Source organism: Heloderma suspectum, chromosome 3, assembly GCF_057233095.1.
Source record: "Heloderma suspectum isolate Gila_16-S chromosome 3, 16-S_ref, whole genome shotgun sequence".
Taxonomy (NCBI): domain Eukaryota; kingdom Metazoa; phylum Chordata; class Lepidosauria; order Squamata; family Helodermatidae; genus Heloderma; species Heloderma suspectum.
The window spans coordinates 148,279,972-148,302,841 of NC_139460.1; the positions used below are offsets into that span (position 1 = coordinate 148,279,972).

Below are 22,870 nucleotides of genomic sequence, written 5' to 3' on the forward strand. Positions count from 1 at the left end.
AGCCAAGTACCTGTTTGAGTCAGCTCCAAACTCTAGAAATCCCAGGTTGAAATGCCACCTTTTTGTCTCACTTTTTGTCTCACTGTGGCTGTCTTTACATGAGGCATTTATAGTGCACTTGTGACTGGCCATCCACGGAAGTTTGCGGGTCCATTACATGATGCCGTTGTCAACCAAGGCCCCTCCTGCCCCATCCCCAGCAAAAAGTGTAGTTTAAAAAAACAGTTTAAATGAGGTATTTAAATACAACGAGGTGCATCACCATTTTTCAGCCACTAGATGGAGCTGGGTTTTTTGTTTTGAAAGATATGCCATATGTGCTGCTGAGAAAGGACATTTGGTCAGGTTCCTCACCTAATGAGCCAATCCTCAGCATGCCACAGAGATGGAAAAAAATATTCCGGGAGGCTTACGGATTTTCTGCTAATGTAGAGACGTCCTATACCTTGCATCCTTTCCATCAAGACAGATCAGCCTTTCCATATCCGCTCTTCCTCCTCTTTGTACTTCTTGCCAGAGAATTCTGGTGAATTACCAGTCATCCTGTGAATGTCTAGATGAACCGGATTTTATTTTTATTTGCATTTGTATTATTCATGAAATAAACAGGTGTGTATAGTCCACCCATACTTAGTTTCCATTGCCAGTGCTGGGAAAACAGCTGGGAAATCTGTTATGTGAGAGGAAAAACAGACGGACATGATGGAGCTGGTTTCAATATAACCACCAGCTATGGACTTCTTTTTCTTCAGAGAAAACAACCAGTGAAAACAACCAGAGGTAGAGCTTTGCTCAGTGTGAAAAGAGAGTTTGTAAAGCTGTGAGAAATAGTTTCTTGCAGACTCCAAATAACAAAATTAAGTCACAAATAAACAGTATGAATTGATTTTCTTTCACCTGGGTGTACCGTGTACACAAAATGTTCATGCATCCTGAGAAAGAAAAGCAAACAAGTTATAGATATTATATTATTGTAAAAAAGAAGATGGGTCAACACAGCCACAATTAGCTTGAATTAACAGTCCCAAAGGCTTTTATTTATTTACCTTCTGCAAATGCAAACAAAAACAGCATAATTCTTTCCCATCTGTAAAATATTAAAGAAATTCAATTTTGAAATCCTGTTATAACTAAGGGTGAATACATCTATCTTATCAGCAAACATATCTGAAATTATTACTCCTTCTGTGTTTATGCTAGCAAATCCAGCTGGGTGAAATCAAGAATATCCTATAGCATCTACGGTCAAATGGAGTCCTAAACCACCTACACATGGAGTACACTAGCAGCATGGGAACCACCAAAGCCTGGCTCCTTCTGGTATTGCCATGGAAAGTTGAGAAACTCCTGGACACATCAGAGGATCCCTACGCTGTGTTTCCTCTCCACAGCTCCAGTTCAGAAAGGAGTCTATTCTGTGGCTCCTCTCACATAACCTGGGACTACACATGCTGACCTGATGACATCACAGGACTGGCTTATTTCACACCAGTTTAATGTAACTAGGGGGAGGGGCTTAATTGGGCCACCCTACCTAGTGATGGTGCAGTGTACTACTAGGAAATTGGGTCAGCCAGGTGGTGCCTGCCCCAGTCCCAAGCCATCACCAGTCTATTAAACGTTACTTGGTCCTAGCGTTGCTGTGGCCGCTCCTGTTCCTGCTCTACAGGATGTGCAGCCAGCAACTGCAGATGTTTAGATTTCAACTGGGGTTTCTGACACGGTGCCCACAGGTGCCGTCACACCTGCAACTGCACCCTAAAGGCTCTCTGCTCCTAAACCCTTCCAAAATGGTGGTGGAAGAGGCCCCAGTTGTGGGTAGGGACTAAGAGGAACAGAGTAGCTAAACCTGAGGGAGGAGAAGCAAGAAGAACCCTTTTTTTCCCCTTTAAGGATGAAGACTTCCTTTTGGGGGGGGGGGCTAGAGGATTTGTGGCTGGAGAGAGAGGGTGGAAGTGATGGACAGAGCAATCCTATGTAGGTCTACTCAGAAGTATGTGCCACTGAGTTCAATGGGACTTACTCCTGTGTAAATGTGTGCATATGATTTTAAATTATCTTAGAAAGGAATGCTGAGATGGGGATAGATGAAGGCAGGGATTGTTTGTGTGGGAGGGAAGGAGAAATAGATGGATGTCTGCCAAGACATGGATTGCACTTTGGGCTCACCAGTTTTTGTTCTGTGAAATGGGTGTGTGAGCTCGTTGCGCTACTAGAGGTCAAATGTGTGGTTTGACATTTGGAGTTCAAATCCAGTCCCTGCCTTCTACTCAGTTTCTTTTGCAAGTTAGTTGTCCTTTCTCACTAGCATAGCCAGGACCCGAGAACAGCCATTTTGTGACTAGCTATCCCCTCACAGCAGCAATTTTATGGTGGTGCCCACAACCATTTCTCGAGTTGCCAGATGTTGGATACCCATCTAGCTCTTCTCCCAAAATCCTGAGTTCTCAATGATTCCTCCACAGGTGGAGGTGAACCAAGCCCAGAAATGCAGTGTTGTTCTCCAGTGCCCACAGCCTCATAAAACAAACTGTGAGGAATTGCACTGTCTACTGAATAACATCTCAGAAGTTCTCTCGATGAATTTGTTAGTGATATGCAACTAGGGATGTACGAAACCACTTACCTGTTTCGTAAGTGGCATCCATGGTGGAGGGGAAGGCGCTCCATCCCTCCCCCCGGAATACTCCCCAGCCGGCTCTGCTCCACGGCAACTCCACGGAGCCGCTGGCCAGGTGCATCTGCAGCCAGACATCCAGCTGCGGCAGGTCTGCAGATGCAAATGGCAGCTGGCCTAGCGGCCACATTTGCATCCCTTTGCTGAGCCATGATAGGCTACGTAAATATTTACGTAGCCTATCATGGCAAAGAGCGGGGACGCAAATGGTGTCCGCTGCACCATTTGTGTCCCTGCTTTTGCTGTGATAGGCTACATAAATATTTACGTAGCCTATCATGGCTCAGCAAAAGGACGTAAATGGTGGCCGGTGTAGCAGCCACCATTTGCGGCCACAGCCTGGCAATGGACAGAGCCACCACTGAAGCTGCTGCCACCGTCGGAGCCGCTGCCAGAGCTGCCGCCGGAGCCACAGTCAGGTAGGCTCCGTTCTGGGGGGCTTCCATGGGGTGGTGGGGCAGGTTGCTCTGTTCCGCCACGGACTCTGGGGGGCTGAATTCACTGGAATTCAGCCTCTCTGGGATCCATGGCGGAATTCTCTGACATCCCCGTATGCAACTCTTCCCTGCTCAATGTGAAATTGGGCTCAGTGAACCAAATTATTCCCCCAGTGAATAAAACAATATATTGGCTTGTTCTGAGCCCAGTTTAGACAATATTGCACTCCGATGACATTGGAAGCTCAAGAGGCCCTACTAGCCTCACATGTTTTCTCCCAGCATGAGCCTTCCAACCCCTGCCTGTGAGCCATTGTGGTCTGCCCTTCTGTCTCCTTCCTATGTAACTGACTTGGGGCATCTCTACACCAGCCTAAAATCCTGCATTTAAAACAGGGCTTTCTGCTTCCATTTTAAATGTAGGATCATGACTCCCTTTTCCACGTGCTTCCTTTTCCCCCACCTCCTTCCCCCTCCTTCTCCCCATATCTGTGTCTCCGATTATCTTTCATTGATCTCGTTCCTCTTCTTGCTGCTTTAACTCTTTTCATGGAAGAAACTGAAGCGGAACACAATGGGGCAATTTGATAGCTCATTATCTGAGATCTATTTAAAAAATGGAACAAAGGCATTTAGTGCAGGAGATGCCTTGAATGATCACGGCGTCATGTAAAGAGCCTGCAAACTTCTGTGAAGGAGCCATCTCAGTCACAGGATAAAAGCTCAGTGTGAAGGAGCCCTTGGAGGTAGAGGGAGCAGCAGTGGCAGCAGCAGAGAGGTCTTGCTGGATGCGTCCTTCCCTATTGCATCTACAGGAATGCTACTATAGATTATAGAAGCACTGGAGGGACCTTGGGAACTGTAATTTTCCCAGGATGCATGAGTCCTTTGTATGGACATCAGGCCATCTCACCTGAGAGTGTTGGTGGTGCCCTAGGACCACCACATGGTTCAGGGCTCAACAGTACACATGTGGAAACATCTCTTCTGAGAACTACCACCTCCACTTTGAGGTTGCTTACACAACCATTGTCCTTTATGAGATTGTGCGGCAGCCTGAAAAAGGTTGCCCAGAATTAGCCAAATTTGGCAGCTGCATGAACACACCTTTCTACACACACAGAGATGGAGATATCAGCTCTCACGAATGATATCTCTAGGTCTGGTTAAGAACATAAGAAGCTGCCTCACCTTGAGACAGACCATGGGTCCATCTAGCTCAGAATTGTTGACACTGACTGGCAGCGGCTCTCCAGGGTTTCAGGCAGACGTTTTTCCAGCCCTATCTGGAGATGGAACTCAATGGTACATGAGCTCTACCGCTGAGTTACAATCCTCACTGGCTGCACTTCTTGTTGCAGCCCCAACACACTTACAAGATGCTCAATTGGGGGTAGGGATGGTGGAGAATTCTGCCACAAACCCCAATGAGGCCAGATTCTAAAGAATCCACACACACACACACCCCGAGTCCGTGGCTGAACAGAGCACTTACCTCCACCTCCCCCTGGAATCCTCTTTGGCTGGATCCTGCTTGCGGCAATCCTGCGGAGCCACTGGCCAGATCAGGAGCGCCAGCGATACGGCCATTGCCGTATCACTGGCTGAGGGGGACTGTCTCTGGATGCAAATGGCATCCAGTACGTCATTTGTGGCCATAAAGGTCTTAGATTAAGGTAAATGCAGCCATAAATATTTGCGTAGCCTATTGCGTGAAAAAAAAGCAGGACGCAAATGGCGTCCAGTATGCCATTTGCGGCCGTAAAGTTCTTAGTTTAAGCTAAATGAAGCCAGTTATGGCTGCATTTACCTTAAACTAAGACATTTATGGCCTCAAATGGTGTACTGAATGCCATTTGCGTCCGCAGTCAATCTCCCTCAGCCAGCGATATGGCAATGGCAGCCGTATCGCTGGTGCTTCGGAGCTGGCTGGAGGCTCTGCAGAATCACCGCGGAGCAGAGCTGGACGAAGAGGATTCCGGGGGGAGGAACGGATCGCCTTCCCCCCAAGGGCGGATTCCCGGCCAGAAAACGACAGGTAGGGAATCCACCCATCCCTAATTGGGGCTGGAGCTTGTCTAAACCAGGCAAGCTCTTGAGCTGGAGATAGAAAAAACAGTATAATAACTAAGTTGAATTTCTGGAAGTGGCACAATATGTTTGCTTTTTTACTTTCAGCTTAGCATGATGATTTATCCCAGCTTCTAATTACTTCTGTTATATTGCTAGTCTGTTGTGCAACTTGCTTGGGTACCGTTGCAAATTCACTCTGCAAAGATAAATTCACATTAATTATTGTTTACCACTTTACAATGACTAAATAACTACAACCAGAGTTTGCAAATATCTAATACGCTTTATTATGACTGGAGTCCTTCCTGTTGTTTGTTTGCTACCAAAACAAATCAACTTCTCTGTGCAGCAGTAAAATTTATGACTATGAAGCTATTTCTTTCTAACTTAAGGAGATGTTATATAAGCCATGTGAATTATGCTTCCGATTTAGTCGCAATCCATGAATCTCCTCCAATATGGTCAGGGCTGCACAGATATCGTGTCAGATTAACAAATAAATGGATGAATAAAATTTTAAATGGTGGGGCAAGGTTGCAGTGTCTGTGTCAAGAACAGCTACATCTGGTACCATGGAAAAATGAGGCAAATTACGGAGGTTTGAGTGATAACTCTTCTTTGCGGTAATATTATTCCACTTCTGCTAGCTGTTGGGAGGGGCAAAGAAGCCCTCTCCTCTGAGCACAGGAGAGATTATTCAACAATTAGTCCTCTAGCTGCTGAAATTTCACTAGAGATTGCTTACATGAGTCAATATGCTATTGACCCACCAAAGTTACTCAAGAATATTGAATCCCACTGGAACTAACCGACGTGAACACTGCCTTGATTAATGTACGTCCGGTGCCCCTTTCATGCATTTGCCCACACATACACTCAATGCACGGAGGAGGTAAAGTCAGCCCACTAACTCCCCACCCATGATGTCATCATGCCTCCCTGGCTCCACCTCCAACATGTGCATATTTGGGGAATGTCCAAAAAGGGGCACTTATGTGCTCGCAACAGTCTACTTGTGAAGGGGATGTGTGAAAAGGGCCTAAGAATAAGCTGAAATCAAGAGGTCTTTCCAGATATCCTGTTCAAATCCCATTCACTTTCAGGCAGTGCAAGAACTGCCTTCCTTCTTCAGGGATATTTCAAATACAATTTACAACCCTAAGGGCACACTGAGGATGTACAGTAATCCTGTGCCTTAGATGACTCAGATGTTTTGGCCCTTGAACCATGGCAGTTTTGTTCTACAAACAGGGACTTAAGACCAAATCATATGGGTTGTATTCAATGTTAGTCCTACTCAGAGTACCCCCATTGAAATGAATGGGATTGAAGTTAGACTAGAGATGGCGGAGAATTCCACTACGGATTTCAGTTTCCAAAACCTGTAGCGGAACGGCCTCCCACCCCGCGGAATCCCCCCCAGAATGAAGCTTACCTGGGGCGGATGTTCCGGCCATGGCGGGTCTGGTGGCCGTGGCGGCAGCTGGTCTCTTGGCCGGCTGCCGCGGCCGCAAATGGTGGAAAGAGCAGCGGCGCAAATGGCGTAGCGGCCACCATTTGCGTTCCTGCTCTTTGCTGTGATAGGCTACGTAAATACTTACGTAGCCTATCACGGCAGCCTGGCAGGACGCAAATGGCGGCCGATACAGTGGCTGCCATTTGCATCCACAGCAGCCTGTCCACGGCCGGAACTCCAGCTGCGGACGGCCCTGGCCAGCAGCTCGACGGAGCTGCCACGGAGCAGAGCCGGCCAGGGAGGATTCCGGGGGGAGGGACGGAGTGCCTTCCCCCCCACCGCGAATCACACCTGCGAAAAGGTAAGTGACTTTTGTACATCCCTAAGTTAGACTAACACTTGGAGACAACCAGTATGATGTATCTAGTATCTCATGCAAGCACTCTACTTAACAACACTGGAATTATAGAGGAAGCCACTTGCAGACATCCATGGGACTACTTCTATGAGAAGAGGTGTCTATATTTTCATTGAGCCTCCCCGTCCCGCCCCCCCCCCCCGAGTATCTTCTTCCAGTCTTACACTGTCCATGCAAATAGACCACTTGCAAAAAATATATTTGAATATATATTGTGTAGGACCAAATTAGGGGTTCATCACATGTAGCTTTTATCCTGCTATTGAGATGGCTCTCTCTCCGAAGTTTGCGGTCTCTGTAGATGACCCTCCAGGGTGTCTCCTGCCATTTCCTCTAGCCTATCTCATGTTTTCCCCAAATGCCAAAAAATGTGGTATTTTCCAGCCCACGGAACAGGAGTGCCATGACCTCCCTGTGAAATTCTCCAATAGCGGAAGAAACTGCTGTGTCTGCCTGCTGTGGGCATTTGTTTTCAGTTTTTGGGGGTGCCATCAGGATGAGATTTGACAGGAACGAGGGCAGGAATCACCTGCCGATTGCATCTCCAGCCTCTGCATTTCTCAGCTGGAGGGAGAAGAAGAGGGTAAAATGCATCCCTGCAATGAAGGGAGACACATCTGATCCCCCATCCCACCAAGCTCAGAAGCAATGTCCTCTGTTGTTTCAGAGCACCCTGTTACATTCAGTGGGGCTTACTACCAAGCAAGTGTGCTGAGTGTTGCAGACTTACAGGGTGCTCTTATGTCTACTCAGAAGTAAGTCCTATTGAGTTCAGTGCGGCTGACTCCCACATAAGTGTCCCAAGGGTTGCAGACTTACAGCACAATCTTACATTTTATGTCTACTCAGAAGTAAGTCAGGTTTCCTGGGGACTGCAAGTAAACCATACAGCAGAAGTTAAGGTACAAAAAGACTCCCCCACCACCGGCTCCTTTGCACACATGCCAGGGAGGGAGGGAGGCACTCCCTCCATTCAAACCATGTAAAGAAGCCCTTCCTGCAAAGAAACCGAAAGCAGGAAGCTTTGGAAAGGATGTGGGGTTTTTCAGGGGGTTTTCTTAATGTAGAAACACTCTTAGTGTTGCACTTAAGCACTCACCTGGTAATCATAAGTAACAAGGAATTGCATGCTGAAAAGGGCATGCAATTTCCTTCAGACACTTCAGTGGGCTGGCGGAGGGAAGACAGGGGGTGCTCCATCCCTCCTCTGTGCTCAGCAAAGAAATCAAGTAGGCTGCCAGAAGCCTCTCCTCCTCGCCAAGCATCGAAATGCAGCCAGCTGTGACAGGAGGAGCAGAACTCTCCATCTCTTCTCTGCCTGTTGACCTGATGACATGACAGGACTGGCTTATTTCACACCAGTTTAATGTAACTAGGGGGAGGGGCTTAATTGGGCCACCCTACCTATGATGGGGCAGTGTACTGAAATTAGGTCAGCCAGGTGGTGCCTGCCCATAGTCCCAAGCCATCACCAGTCCATTAAACATTACTTGGTCCTAGCATTGCTGTGGACGCTCCTGTTCCTGCTCTACAGGATGTGCAGCAACTGCAGATGTTCAGATTTCAACTGGGGTTTCTGACCTGGTGCCCATGGGCGCCGTCACACCTGCAACTGCACCCTAAAGGCTCTCTGCTCCTAACCCCTTCCAAAATGGTGCTGGTGGTGCTGCTGCTGGTGGAGGAGGAGGCACCAGTTGTGGGTGGGGATTAAGAGGTACAGAGCAGCTGAATTTGAGAAAGAGTTCGGAGACAGGCAAAAAGAACACCTGTTTTTCCTTTGGGACTGGAGACTTCCTTTTCTTTCAGGGGATGGAAGATTTGTGGCTGGGGAGAGTGGGTGGATGTGATGGACAGAGCAATCCTATGTACGTCTACTCAGAAGTAAGTCCCACTGAGTTCAGTGGGACGTAGCCCCACATCAGTGTGCATATGGTTTTGACCTAAGAAAGGAAGGTTGGGGTGAGGATAGATGAGGGCAAGAAATGTGTGTGCGGAAGAAAGGAGGGAGAAATAGATGTGTGTCTGACAAGACTGGGATTGTGTCTTGAGCTCACCAGTTTCTGTTCTGTGAAATGGGTGAGCCTGTGTAACCCTGTTGCGCTAGCTCACGCATGGTGTGCGGAATTTTTTTTAAAAAAATTATTTTGCAGGATAGTAACTTTTGTGGCTTTATTTACAAGGCTAAATCATAATGTATGAATTAGTCTGTCCTTCTCTAACCTGCAGAACACTTAAGGAGCAGCAGCAACCTGGAACCTTCCCCAGGCTTGTGCTCAGAAAGGGAGGTGCACATTGGCACAACTGTGAGGCCCATATTAAAGGAAATCCAGACTGAGCAGCCGCTAGATAAATGCTACAAGGCCTTGCCCTGGGAGTAGATCAGAGTTCTGTATGTGTCTTCCAAGCTTTACTAAGGGCATCTTTGCACCAGCCTAAAATCCTGCATTTAAAACAGGGCTTTCTGCTTCCATTTTAAATGGAGGATCACAACGGACTCCCTTTACACGCATTCCCTCCCCCCCACTGTCTTCTCCCCATATCTGAATTAGGGATGTACAAAAGTCACTTACCTTTCCGCGGATTATGTTGATGGTGGGGGGGGAGGCGTTCTGTCCCTCTCCCCGGAATCCTCTACACGGGGGGAGGCAATCCGTTCCTCCCCCCCCCCCCGGAATCCTTTGCAGTCGGCTGTGCTCTGCGGCAGCTCTGCGGAACAGCCGGCCAGGCCCAGCCCAGCCCAGAGCTGTCTGCAGCCAGATTTCCAGCCGCGGAGGGCTCTGTGGGGGGGGAACCACGTACGCAAATGGAGGCGGCTACAGCCGCCGCCATTTGCGTTCCTTATTTTTGGCCGTCTTAATCTACATAACTATTTACATAGGCTAAAATGGCGAATAAAAAAGGGACGCAAATAGCGCCTGCTACGCTATTTGCATTCCCCTTTATTTTCGCCGTCATAGTCTACGTAAATATTTACGTAGACTAAGACGGCCAAAAATAAGGAATGCAAATGGTGGCAGCTGTAGCCGCCATTTGCGTACGTGGTTTTTTGTTTAGTTTTTTTTACCCAGCCATGATAGGCTACGTAAATCTTTATGTAGCCTATCACGTGTTGTAAAAAAAACCCAAAAAACGACAAGACTGCAAATGGCGGAGGCGGCAGCTGGTCGGAAGACCAGCCGCCTCAGCCGCCGCCGCCTCAGCCGCCTCCAGAGCCGCCGCCGCCCGGAAGATCTGCCCCAGGTAAGTCTCGTCCCAGGGGGGATCTGCAGGAGGGCAAGGGGGTGGCAGGCCGTTCCACCATGGAGTTCGAGGGGTCAAATGCACTGGCATTCGGCCTCACCAAGATCCATGGCGGAATTCTCTGACATCCCTAATGAATCTTCCATGATCTTTCATTGATCTCGCTCCTCTTCTTGCTGCCTTTCCTCTTTTCATGGAGGACACAGAAGTAGGGATGTCGGAGAATTTCTCCACGAATCTCCGGGAGGCCGAATGCCAATGCATTTGGCCCCCTGAAATTGGTGGGGAAATTCTCTGCCCCCTGCCCCCCCCCCCCGGGATGGGACTTACCTCATGCGAATGTCCCTCTCAGCGGCGGGTCCCGGCGGTGGTTTGGCGGCGGCAGTGGCCGGTCTTCCGACCGGCTTCCGCTGCGGCCATTTCCCAGTAAAGTAAAAAAAAAAAATGTGATAGGCTACATAAAGATTTACGTAGCCTATCACGGCTAGATTTTCAAAGTCAGCCGTGATAGGCTACATAAATCTTTACGTAGCCTATCACGGCTGACTTTGGGGGAAAAAAAAAACCGTGTATGCAAATGGCGGCACCCATGGGCGCCGCCATTTGCATTTCTTATTTGGGCACGGGTAGTCTACGTAAAGATTTACATAGACTACGGCAAAAATAAGGGCAACACTGCATTGCCCTTATTTTCGCCGTAGTCTACGTAAATCTTTACATAGACTACCCGTGCCCAAATAAGACTACCCGTGCCCTATGGGTGCCGCCATTTGCGTACACGCTTTTTTTTTTTTTTCAAAGTCAGGTGTGATAGGCTACATAAAGATTTACGTAGCCTATCATGGCTGACTTTGAAAATCTAGCCGTGATAGGCTACGTAAACCTTTATGTAGCCTATCACTTTTTTTTTTTTAACATAACTTTTTTCTTTCGCGGCCGGAGAGGCGGGGCGCTTCCCCCCGGCCAGAATTTCAGCGGGGAGGGATGGGGTGCCTCCCCCCTGGCCAGAATTTCGGTGGGGAGGGACGGGGCACCTCCCCACCCGCCAAGAATTTCAGGGGGAGAAACGGAGCGCCTCCCCCCCCAAAAAAAAACAGCTGCGGGTCCAGATAAGGGACTTTCATCCATCCCTACACTGAAGTTGAACACAATGGGGTAATTTGATAGCTCATTATCTGAGATCTATTTAGAAACAGAACAAAGGGCATTTAGTGCAGAAGGTGCCCTGGAGGGTCATGGCAGGGTCAGGGTGTCATGTAAAGAGCCTGCAAACTGCCGTGAAGGAGCCATCTCAATCGCAGGATAAAAACTCGGTGTGATGAAGCCCTTAGTACAGGCTGCTATATGTCAGATCCTGTTGCCATCTCCTATTGGTCCTAGACACATTTGCTTCTAATTCCCCTCGTATAAACTTGACCTCTGCTCCCTATCTATACCACCTATACAGTATAACTCCCACCTTCTATTTCCCACCTAGCAAGCAATGTGTGTTACACCTCAGGATGTTTTTTTTTTTTTTGAGTAACAGCTGGATTTTTGTTTTTATGAATTGGGTGTCAGCAGTTGTTTGTTTTTTCTTCCCAGCAACCTTTGGGAGGGTCCTAGGAGCAACTTGAAATCATCTCCGTACATGGTAGACCCCAATTTGAATGTTTGCAACCTCCTGCTCCTTTCTGACTTAAGACTGTAGCCAAAAACATGGGTTGAACATCAGCCTTTTTTTTTTTTTACCCTCCCCACCCCCCTCCTTTAGCTTTGTTTACCATCTTGCCTGCTGCAGAGTTCTGGAGAACTCAACAGCTTGCACAGTATTCTGTGCTTTTTGAGTTGTCCTACCAAAGATATTGTGGTAATAAGGAGTTTGGACATTTTCTTTGAGAATTTCCCTAGGCAATCTTTGTTCTCAGATGTGCTCTTCAGTCTTTTTGCTCTGTTCTGTATCTTGCTGAGTCTAAAATCAACCAAATTGGACTCAACCTCTCCTCCCAGGTGCACTCATTCTGAAAAATCCTATACTTGCCTAATGTAAAAAGTCATGCATGAGGACAACATAAATTACCTTAAACCAGGGGTGGGAAACTTCTGGCCTTCCAGATGTTTTGCCTTACAATTCCCATCATCCCTAGCCAGCATAGCCAATGGTGAGGGATCTTGGGAGTTGTAGGGCCACAGGTGTCCCACCCCTGCCTTAGACCTACTACAAGGAATGAAACTGGTAACATATCATTATGAGATTGTCAGTAGAGTAATAAGCAATGCAACTTTTCCCAGTTAAATATTCCTTCCAATGGAGCTAGTGATCACAATACTAGAATTCACTTTTTACTTTGAATTGTTTCAGATATGACATTTCACAATATTTTTCTAGCCAATTACAGTGAACAAGAATTTCTGAGAAGTGTTTGGATTTTCAGTGTCTTATCCTCCTCTCTGAACAAAATGTTCTAAAGTTTGCTGTGCCCTGGCACCAGTTGTGCTGAACACACTTTAGGTAAGATATCTCTATCCGTTTGGATACCACTTGTTTGCCTGAAATTGTTCCTATAGTCTCCTGAACCAAATGCTCATGAAACCTGAAAAATTGCTTCTTCTTTAGAAGATAAATGGAAATGTTAAATCAAAATCCCTACTGTATAATGAACCATGATTTCTGTATTTAAACTGATCTTTAATTACCAAGTAGCCTTTAAAAGAAAAGACTATTTAATCATACAATTTTCCATTAATGCGATGCTTTAGTGAGAGATCATTTAAGTTAAAAAAAAAAATAAAATCATAGATTGCTATTAATTCATTATGCTTTAGGAAAGTCAAATTCACATGGACAAATGCATACACACTCACATAATGTAGTACACCAGTGTACTATATTTACCAAAGTGACATAATAGGTATCTCCAATTAGCTCCCAAACCTGACATTCTTATAGAACGTATGCACATTCATCTGATTTAGAGATATGCAAAACAAACAGCAACCCCTCAATGGAGAAAATTTTCACCCATCCCTACACTATTCACCCTCACAGAAAGGGCAGGCTTGTCCAAGCAAAATGGTTCAAGACGAAGCTGGTGGGCCCAGGGGGGACATTTATGGTTGGATAACCAAGCTTCTTATGCATAGAGACTTTATATATAGCTCTCCTCATCACTGGTCTTTTATTTGTTGAATTGTGTTTACTGTGTTAATGAGTTAATAAAAACTATGGCCTACTTGATCCCAGCATGGTGTCTTCAGCAGATGTCTTCAGCGGAGGGTTCCTAATGCATTGGTTCCACTTTTGAAACATCGAATTCCAAGATCCACGAAGACATTCAGATGAGGATAATTTCTGAAACATCCCTCTTTGTTACATAGATTTCATGACAACATGCATATGTCAGCTATTTTTTTCCTTCAGATCTTTCCTTACTCCCTGCATTCCATTATATAACAATGATTTCATATGCAGCCATCAGCTCAAACTTTTTCAGCTGATGCTCATTTGATTTGAAAAGTTAATTATAGCCTATTGTACTTGTCACTCAGTCTCTAGGTGAGGGGATAAAAGGCACTTGTAGCCTCTTGTTTTAATAGCCAATTACTAATTTCTTCCATGTCTACTCATATACTGTAATAACAGCTACTCGGTCCACCTTGATGCAGTTTTAACTCATAGCTTACTTACTGATTGTGATGAGATGTCTTCATGCTGTCTGTATCCCTGCTGGGGAAAAAACAAATAAACTTTAATCGCTGTTTCCGCAAATTGTCACATATTGTCAGGCAGCAAAAATAAAAGAAGCTCCGTAATTGAATAATTGTAAACCTTGTTTTGCCAATTGTTTTGTCAATAGGTAATGGTTCTTTTTGGATATTCAGAAGCAATTAACACACCAATGGGTGAAGGAGAGAAGTTTATGATGCTAAATTGGCTAATAAAGAAAGAAAAAGCAAGATAATACATTCAAAGCATAAAGCATATGTACTCTTATCTAAAGGTCTGCATATTAGATAAAAGCAGTGACCAATAGCTCCAAGTAGGAGCCTGGCCCATAGTACCTGCCAACTCGGCCCACAGAGAGGCTCTGAATTGGGAGGGTTCCAGGGAATCATATACTATCCCCTTGATCTCTCCCATTCTGGACATGGTCTCATGGTTTCATACATTCTGTTGGGGATGGGACACTGGCCTTAATAATGTGCAGGCTGCCAGTCCAGAAGATAACATTTTTCTCAGCCATTCTAAGCAACAAATAGTTAAACTTGAGATTCTGCCAGAAGTGAATTCTGTTGAATATAGCATCAACAAGTGATTCTCTGGGAACTAATCAAAAAGGCTATTTACTCCATAAATAGGCCCAAATGGCACTCTAAACCTGAGCAGAACTGATGGACCACTAACGCTTCGAAATACAACGGTCTCCCATGTTTCCACTACAAACCTCAATATTTATTTATTTAATTAATTTATTACACTTCTATACCTCCCAATAGCCAAAGCTCTCTGCTGCATAGGAGCTTAATACTTCACTAGCTAGTTGCCTATATGGTCGGGGGCGGGGGGGGGGGAGGGAGAGAGAGAATGGAGATAAAGAAGGGGAAGAGCCTTTGACAGTCAGGCTGTAGGATTTCAAGGCCTTTTCTCCCTTTAGCATACTAAGATTCTTTGCCCTCTTTCTCCCATTGTCTCCTGAGGGCTGCAAGCCTGCCACACTGAAGAAAGAGATGTTGAAGAGGCCTCCTATCACTCATCATTGACACATCACAGCAGGTCACAGCATCATTGTCCCCTGTCAACATCCAAAGTGCTGCAACATTTAAAACAGGAGTGGGAGATGTGTGGCAATGTTGTTTGACTCCAACTCCCATGAGTCCCAGCCAGCACAGCCAAAGGTCAGGCAGGATTGAAGTTGGAAGTGAACAACATCTGGAGAGTCACAGGTTGCCTACACCTCTTTCCAGCCATTGGCCGTATGAGTGTTATGATGTCCCAGACCAAAAGGAGTCAAGGAAAGACGTTTCCAGTCCCCTTATCACAGCAGGTGCACAACACAAGCTACTGAGCAAAATATTTTCCCCTAGCTGGCATCTGAGCATGCGACAAAAGCTCCGTCCTTCGCTCAGCTTCTTATCACCAGCTGCAAAGTCTTAACCTAAACAACCTCTGTTGTTCTTTCCATGGCCTTGCAGAGAGCAAGATCAAAAGCACAACACACAGCACAGTGTTCTTCCAACGCAAGCTTTCATTCAGCTCTTCCAGCCTCTAATTCAGAGAGGTTAAAGGCATGCCATTAAACATTATGAAATCAAGAGTATGCTCAGGGGCTTTTTGCACATGGGGTCTGGGGTCTTCTTAAATGTGAGTCTCGGGACTTGTAGGACTCCCCAAGATCCTCCGTCAAGCTGTTTAACCATTTCAAGACCAGGTTAGCATTTTCTAGTCTGAAGCAGTTTCTTCAGGACTCTACTAGCAATATTATTTAACCCTTTCAGCACTGAATTAACAACCTGTAGCATTTGCAGCTGAACGGTCTAAGGGAGAAGGGCTGGAAAAAGTATCTGCCTAAGTGTCTTGGAAAGTCGTTGATAGTACTAGGCCAGATGGACCATTGGTTTGACTCGCCGTAAGAAATTTCTTCCATCTCCATGTGTGTAGCTCTTCCTGCCCCACCGCCCCCCACATCATCATCATCAGTCCCACTGCCTCATGGGACAAGAAGTTCTTGGGATAAAAGGCAGAGAATTATGGCAAGCAACTTCTGTTCCCAGTAGACCTATGTGAATGCAATATTAGTTTATTCTGAATTCTTACAATCCCTTTTTTACAATTCAGTGAAATCCTCCAAATAATACTTAAGACTTTTCTTCTAAAAGGAGAACATGACCCTATTTGTATCATAGTTCTAACATGGCAGACGCAAGGACAAACGCACTTACTCAGTATTCAGAAGCTACGAGTGGAAGCCATTGTGGGAACAAGATCCCAAATCTCACCACTCAATAGCAGTCAAATATTCGGATGATTGTCTCTTTTCTATGCTTGTGAAACATTCCTCTGCCTTTGTGAACTGCAGAAACTATTTTTTTTAAAAAAAAATAAATAAATCTTTTTCGTATCCTGTCTGCTGTTTGTGCTGGTATCACATTTTGATGAGATGGCCTGATTTTCCAATGAATCAGAAGTGCTCATATTGTATTGCATTTTACTGGTAATTGATTCAGTTAATGAAAACAAATGACACTAAGTTTTTGAAGAAGTGTTGTTCAGGAGGAGGATTAGTGGTGAGGTTAGAAGGGGGAACCATCTTATTTTATCATATTATATTACATTTGTTAATCACTCCATAACACAGTGTTCTGGCTGACGGAGTAGTTCTCTGGGTGGGAGCTTTTCTTCTGCCAGCCCTATTATGAGTGCCTTAGCAGCATGGGGAGCACAGCACTGTTAACATTGACAGAGGCACCATTTGTGAGGCTGCCTCTCCAGATGAAGGCTGTATGTATGGCACTCATGATTTACATTAGCCTTCCTCAACCTGGTGACCTGCAGATGTTTGGGACTACGACTGCCAGAATCTCCATCCATTAGCCATGCTGGCTGGGGGATTCTGGGAGTTGTAGTCTAACACCTCTGGAGGGCACCAGGTTGGGGAAGGCTGATGTACACCCAAGATGAACTAAAAATAATAAGGATGACTCATTATTCATTCATAATAAATCCCTCCTCTCAAAGGGCATGCCAATTGAAACAAATATTTGTTTTAAATTAAAAACTTTTGAAAACAGGAATGGTGTGGGTTTTTAAAAGCTTATTTTGTGTATTTATTTTTCCTGTTTTCAGGTACATGCATAAAATCAGGCAGAATTCAAAAATAATGGAACCAAAAACGAAGTTAGGATCTCTGAACAGTTACGGAAGGCAATGAAGGGAATCTGCTCATCCCTAGTAAATCTGCACCTGAGTGAGTTCCACTGCATTCTAAGGTTAGGGTAATTTTGAGTAGGGAATTTTTAGGGTAATTTTGAGTAGGAATGCTGATTTGAGAGCTAAGTGTGAACCACTGCAGAAAGCATAGTAATTAGGAGCAGACAGACCTCTCAATCTGGGTCTCACCAAGATGGCTGCTGCTTCAAGGTCACACTCATTCCATCCCATTTATGAATGAGCTTGTGATTTTTTAAAAAAACAAAAAATCCATGCAGAAACTCATACTTTTTTGGTACATTTTCTTAAACTTTGGCAGTTGGCACAAATTTTTGTGCACTGTTTAAAATGTAGACATTTTCCCAAGTACTTTACAATGATGAAGTGTATTACAGTGCTGTATGATATACACTTTTCTAAAATCTGCACATTTTGTGTGCACTTTCCCCTAATATGCACATGTTTGTCCCCAAGACAAGGTGCATTAGAAAGCTTGCAAAAATGCAGATGTTGGAATGCAACTCTATGTCACCTCACCGAACAGCTTGAGAGGGACAAATGTGGATAAAACAAAAATCTCAATGGAGTGAATTTCTTACCCTGACAAATATTTTGGCATCTGGGTCTGGGAGATCCAGAATTCACTAGCAGATCACATAAATTGCATTTAGAAACTTGCAGGGGTTTATGTTTGTTTGTTTACTACATTTATATCCACTAGCCAAAACTCTCTGAGCTGCTCACAAAAATTTGATCTCTGGTTAAAGCATCTCAGTTAGTAGGGCTCAAAAAGACCTTCCTTTGAAAACTTGAAGAGATCATAGAATCATAGAATAGTAGGGTTGGAAGGGGCCTATAAGACCATCAAGTCCAACCCCCATCAAAGATGATGTTCAGAATATTCAATACAAAGTAGAAAGAACAAATAGCTTGACTCTAATATAGTTTTTGTGACTTAGTGTATGATGATTTGGCAGTACTTTTACAAAATGAGTATTTGTCTTCCAAAACAGTGACATAGACACTCAGGTAACCCTTCTGTGTTGCTTTGCATTTATTCAGAACTGCCTCTCAGTTCCGTCACTTGACATGACTTGAAAATAGACCATTACATTGACTTCTTGGTTGGAAACCTATTTTTAACAGTGGCCATATTTTCAATGGACAAGGGTTGGAGAGCAAGTAATGTTAGCTCTGACCACTGAGTAGTAACTCACTCCTATACAAGACAAAGACAAAGGGTAAAATCCAACATAAGTCCTATTTAGAGGACACTAATTAAAATGAATGGGATTTAAGTTAGTCATGACTAACTTAAATCCCATTTATTTAAATCGGTATACTCTAAGTAGGACTTGTGTTGAATTGTACCCAAAGGCTCTTTCAACCTGTTTCTCAGTATGAACAGCATAATAGATTCTGACAGAGCCTTTCCTTTAACCCTTCAATTGTTCACTAATATTGCCTGTATTTTGGCTTGTGTAGGGCACTGAGTGACTTGACGAGTATAATGGGAATGTTCTGACAGAGTCTCTGCTGGCGTCCTGCCTCACCATGAGTCATGGGGCACAAGAGATACCTGAGCATGACTTAGTCAGGAAGAAGGCAGGTAGGGTGAGGTTGGAGTTACAGGGCTTTGGATAGCTCCAAGCATGTCCTCCTCCTCATCATCACCATCTCATCAGGAAGCTCAAAGTGACTAACAAGTCACTTTTTTTAATTGTATAAGTTTTAATGTTGTAAAGCCGCCTTGAGTCCCAGTATTGGGAAAAAGGCGGGAAATAAATAAATATAACAACATCAACAACAAGATCATTGTAAAGAATTCAATAATACAAAAAAAATCAAGATAACAATATGTAAAACCATCTAACAATTTAAAAAGTACTACAGTAAACCTATAAACAAATTTCAATTCAGAACTTAAACATCAAGTAAGTTAACAAAGGCAAAGTTCATAACTATATTGAATGAACAACTTGTGCATATTCAACTTGCTCCAATAAAGTCTGGAACTCAACTGAAGCCTTATTTCCCTTGGGCCAGACTACCCCTCCCAGGGTCCACCGCTTTCTTAAAGAGTAGAGAGCCTACCACTCCATTGCCTCTTCCACACTGTTTATTGCTTACACTGGCGAGGAGACACTGTAGACCATGAGTCCCCTGGTGTAAAGGGGACAAATTCCTCAGGGGAATCTAGATCAGTGTGTGCTGTTGATAGGAATCCCAGTTTGGTGGTCTCTGACAACAGGGGCTGCTGGCTAAGGTTGTGTAGGGGCCTCGATCTGGGTCAGGGTCATGACATTTGCTGTTTACAATGGGAGAAGAGGGTTCAAGCACATTTTGGCTATATGTCAGCTTGGGAGGAAGTGACTGAGGTATATAATAGTGTGTGTGGATGGTCCTTGGATCGGGGTTATAGGCAGGCAGCTGACTGACAAGCCTTCGAGGATTGGCTTTGGCCTGGGAGACTGTCTCTAGCTCAATGTGACTAACAGCCAAGCAAGGCTCTAATGAGACTGGCTGGCACAGCAAGAGTGATCATGGTAAAACTTTAAAAATTTACTGAAGGTCAACAAGTAGATGGACGAAAACTGCAAAAATAATTTGCCCTTCTGAACAGGGGAGATAGGAAATGAATGTTAAATTCTCATATATGCCTTTTTGCAAAATATGATACTAGGCATCAATGGGCTTATTTAGTTTCTCTACAAATAGTAACTATTTAAAAATGAAATCAATTTCTCCATTCAAAACAAGTAATTCTAGATGCTCCTTTCAGAAAAAAGGGCACTTGGTCTTCAACAAAGTGACATTTTGCCATCAAATGAAGGGAGGGAGGGAGGGAGGGAGAAGGGGGGAGAGGGAGAGAGATCTTGAAAAACTGTTCAAGTAGCAAGAATATGCCACAGGTTTCTTAAGTATCTTTTTTCATTATTGAAGTGATAAATGCTTTTAATTAAAAATGTGGATGTCTTTTGTAGAAATGGATAATAAGAGAGAATAACATCTGTTGTTTTAATAATAATAATAATAATAATGCAGTCTGAACCAGCCTCCACAGACTGAACAAACAGCAATTAAATCTTTATTCAAAACCCATTTAAACTCAAAAATGTATGAATTGGCCCAGCCTTAAGTCCTGATGTGATGAGAATCAAGAATGTAGGATGGGACACAATAGCCAGTATACTGGTGTTCTGCTTTAATATGTTGCATTGCTCAGCACCATGAAAAAACCCAGGACATCATTGTCATGATGTAGAAGATCCCACTGTGTCTCCACAGAATCATCTCCTCTGGTGATCAGGCAGCAGGGTGGAAAAGGCACCTAGGCTATGGCACTAATAGAGGAATAATATGGAAGTCAAGTTGAGTTCAGTTCCAACAAACAGTCCAAGCAGGCAGAGAGGAGTAGATAACAGAGGTAATGGAGTCAAACTTCAGTGGATGTGCAACAATATTAGAACTCTAGTCAGGAACAGGAGAAGGAACTGCCTAAGATGCAGTCATGGTGCCAATCAATGTGCTGGGGGGAGGAGGACATGAAACCTCCACACAAACATTGAATGTGGATTCTAGGCTTCTACTTTATCTTTAATTAAAGTTGTGTGCTGGTTGGCACTGCTGCCACTTGCTTCTGTGTCTCTTTTCCTCCAGAGATATTTTGCTAAATTGTGTGTGCACTGGTCATGCATGTGCAGATTGCTCCCCTGCCGCAGAAGGCTGCACACTCAAAGGTTTGTTCGTTTTTAACAGTAAGTCTACTGGCAGGCAAAGGTAGGTTATACAACAGCAAGGAAGGCCAGTGATCAATATAAAAGAAGACTGATAATGCTGCTTAGGGCCTAAGAGTTCTATGGTTGTTGAGAGAGAGAGAGAGAGAGGTGGTTCAGGGGCTCCCAGTGAACTTCCATCTGCAGCTCATAGTCATGACAACCTAGAGTGGACATCTAACTTTGCCCAGAAGTTTGCATAAGATCGGGACACAGAATTAGAGAAAAGGGGATCTGGTATAGGAATGAGAAAATAAAGATTGCTTCATGGATCAGACCAAGCTCTATCTAATCTAGTATTCTCTCTCCAACTACAGAACTGCCTGGTGCTTCTGGAAACTCACAAGCAGGGCATAAAAGCAATGGCCTACACCCATTCTTTGTCCTGTGACAGCACAAGAGTCTAGGCCTTCTCTACAAGAGGGTCCTATCTGGCTTATCATGGTTCAGTAGACATTGATAGATTACCCTCTATAAATTTGTCTAGTCCTTTAAAAAGGTAATTGGGTAATGATTTCCATAAATTAATTATGAAGAATGCAAGGGAGACTTGGGATGTTCCAACCATGTACTTTCCTAAAAGCATTTTTCAGCTACCCAGGGCCAGCTAGATAAGCTAGACATGTAACATTTGGTGATGAGCTGTTAGAACAGAATTGCAACTGACAATCAGTATGTCTGGATGGACCTGCTCTACTTGCCTTAGCTAGGATGCTGCTGGAGCTACGGCGATACACACCAGCCTCTGCATGAAGGTCACTGAATTACATCTTGTTGATTTATACTTTTTCGAGAGCTGTGAAAGACTGGATTTAATATGCATTTGGTCCACCAAAGTCACAAGCATTTAAGCAATGTATGCATAAGGGGTGGTTTGCCAAGGATTGTTGGCCTATTCAGGCCCTGCCCTGAACAGGTCCTCCGTATCACAAGTTGGAAGGGTCTGTTAAGGTAAGTATTCTCTAACATTCAAGCCAACTCCATGCCAGTTTTTCCTTTGGTAAAGTTAACATAAATGGATTGTATTCCTTAATTTTCATGTGATAGGCTATAATCCAACAGAATTAAGGTGCCCTTAAGTCTCCCGTAGCCCACCTAGAAATCAATGTGTTAATATTAATGGGCTGATAGGAGTCTAAATAGTATACAAATGGCAAAGATCGTGCAATTGCTAGTGTAGCATCCTTTCTGCCCTGTCTTAAAAACCATTTTTCTGGCAAGGCAATTCAACCAGCTGGACCATGAATTCATAAACAAGGCTGTAATCCTAGACGCATTACAATGAAGTAAGTCCCACTGAACTTAACAGGACCTACTTCTAAAGAGGCATGCAGAGGATTGTGCTGTAAATACTTTTAGGTATCACACCAGCTCCTTTTCAGACAAGCTACAAAGACTGTGTGTGTGTGGGGGGGGGGGATCGAGCAGGGATGTGCTGGCAAACTCCAGCCCTGGTTTACTATGCACATTCAGTCTTCTGTGTATATAGACCTTAAACATGCTCAGGTGCTTACTGTTCTTAGGAAATGCGGATCTGCATAAAACCACCATCACACACCCCTTCTGCATATTCGGCCTATACAGATTGTCTGAAAGGGGCTTCTGATGGCAGATCTGTGTAAATCTTCCTCCAGTTTTCAAAATCACCAAAGTTACTCTAAATTTCAGTTAATAGGCCTGTTTCTATATAGCCTTTTCTAAATTTGGCCATAATGGATATATGAAACTGGGTGTAAATCGGTTCTAGTACCTTTATTTTTAACAATTCCTTCTCTATTTTGTACATTCCCTCTCTCCTCCCCTTTTTCTCTCTCCATGTGTATGTACACACACACACACACACACACACACACACACTAATAAAAATTCCTATGAGGATTATAGAT

General features: G+C 44.4%; 1 long non-coding RNA gene across 1 annotated transcript in view; it reads right to left on the reverse strand.

Annotated features, from left to right (window-relative positions):
• Positions 1–553: 553 nt before the first annotated feature.
• LOC146350324 (uncharacterized) overlaps positions 554–22,870 on the reverse strand; it is a 35,024-nt gene continuing 12,707 nt past the window's right edge. Inside the window, exons 2-5 of the long non-coding RNA XR_014788835.1 lie at positions 13,969–14,007; positions 13,515–13,632; positions 1,047–1,087; positions 554–932 (exon numbers count right to left, since the gene is read on the reverse strand). This is a non-coding gene — a long non-coding RNA (uncharacterized LOC146350324). The remainder of the gene's footprint in view (positions 933–1,046; positions 1,088–13,514; positions 13,633–13,968; positions 14,008–22,870) is intronic.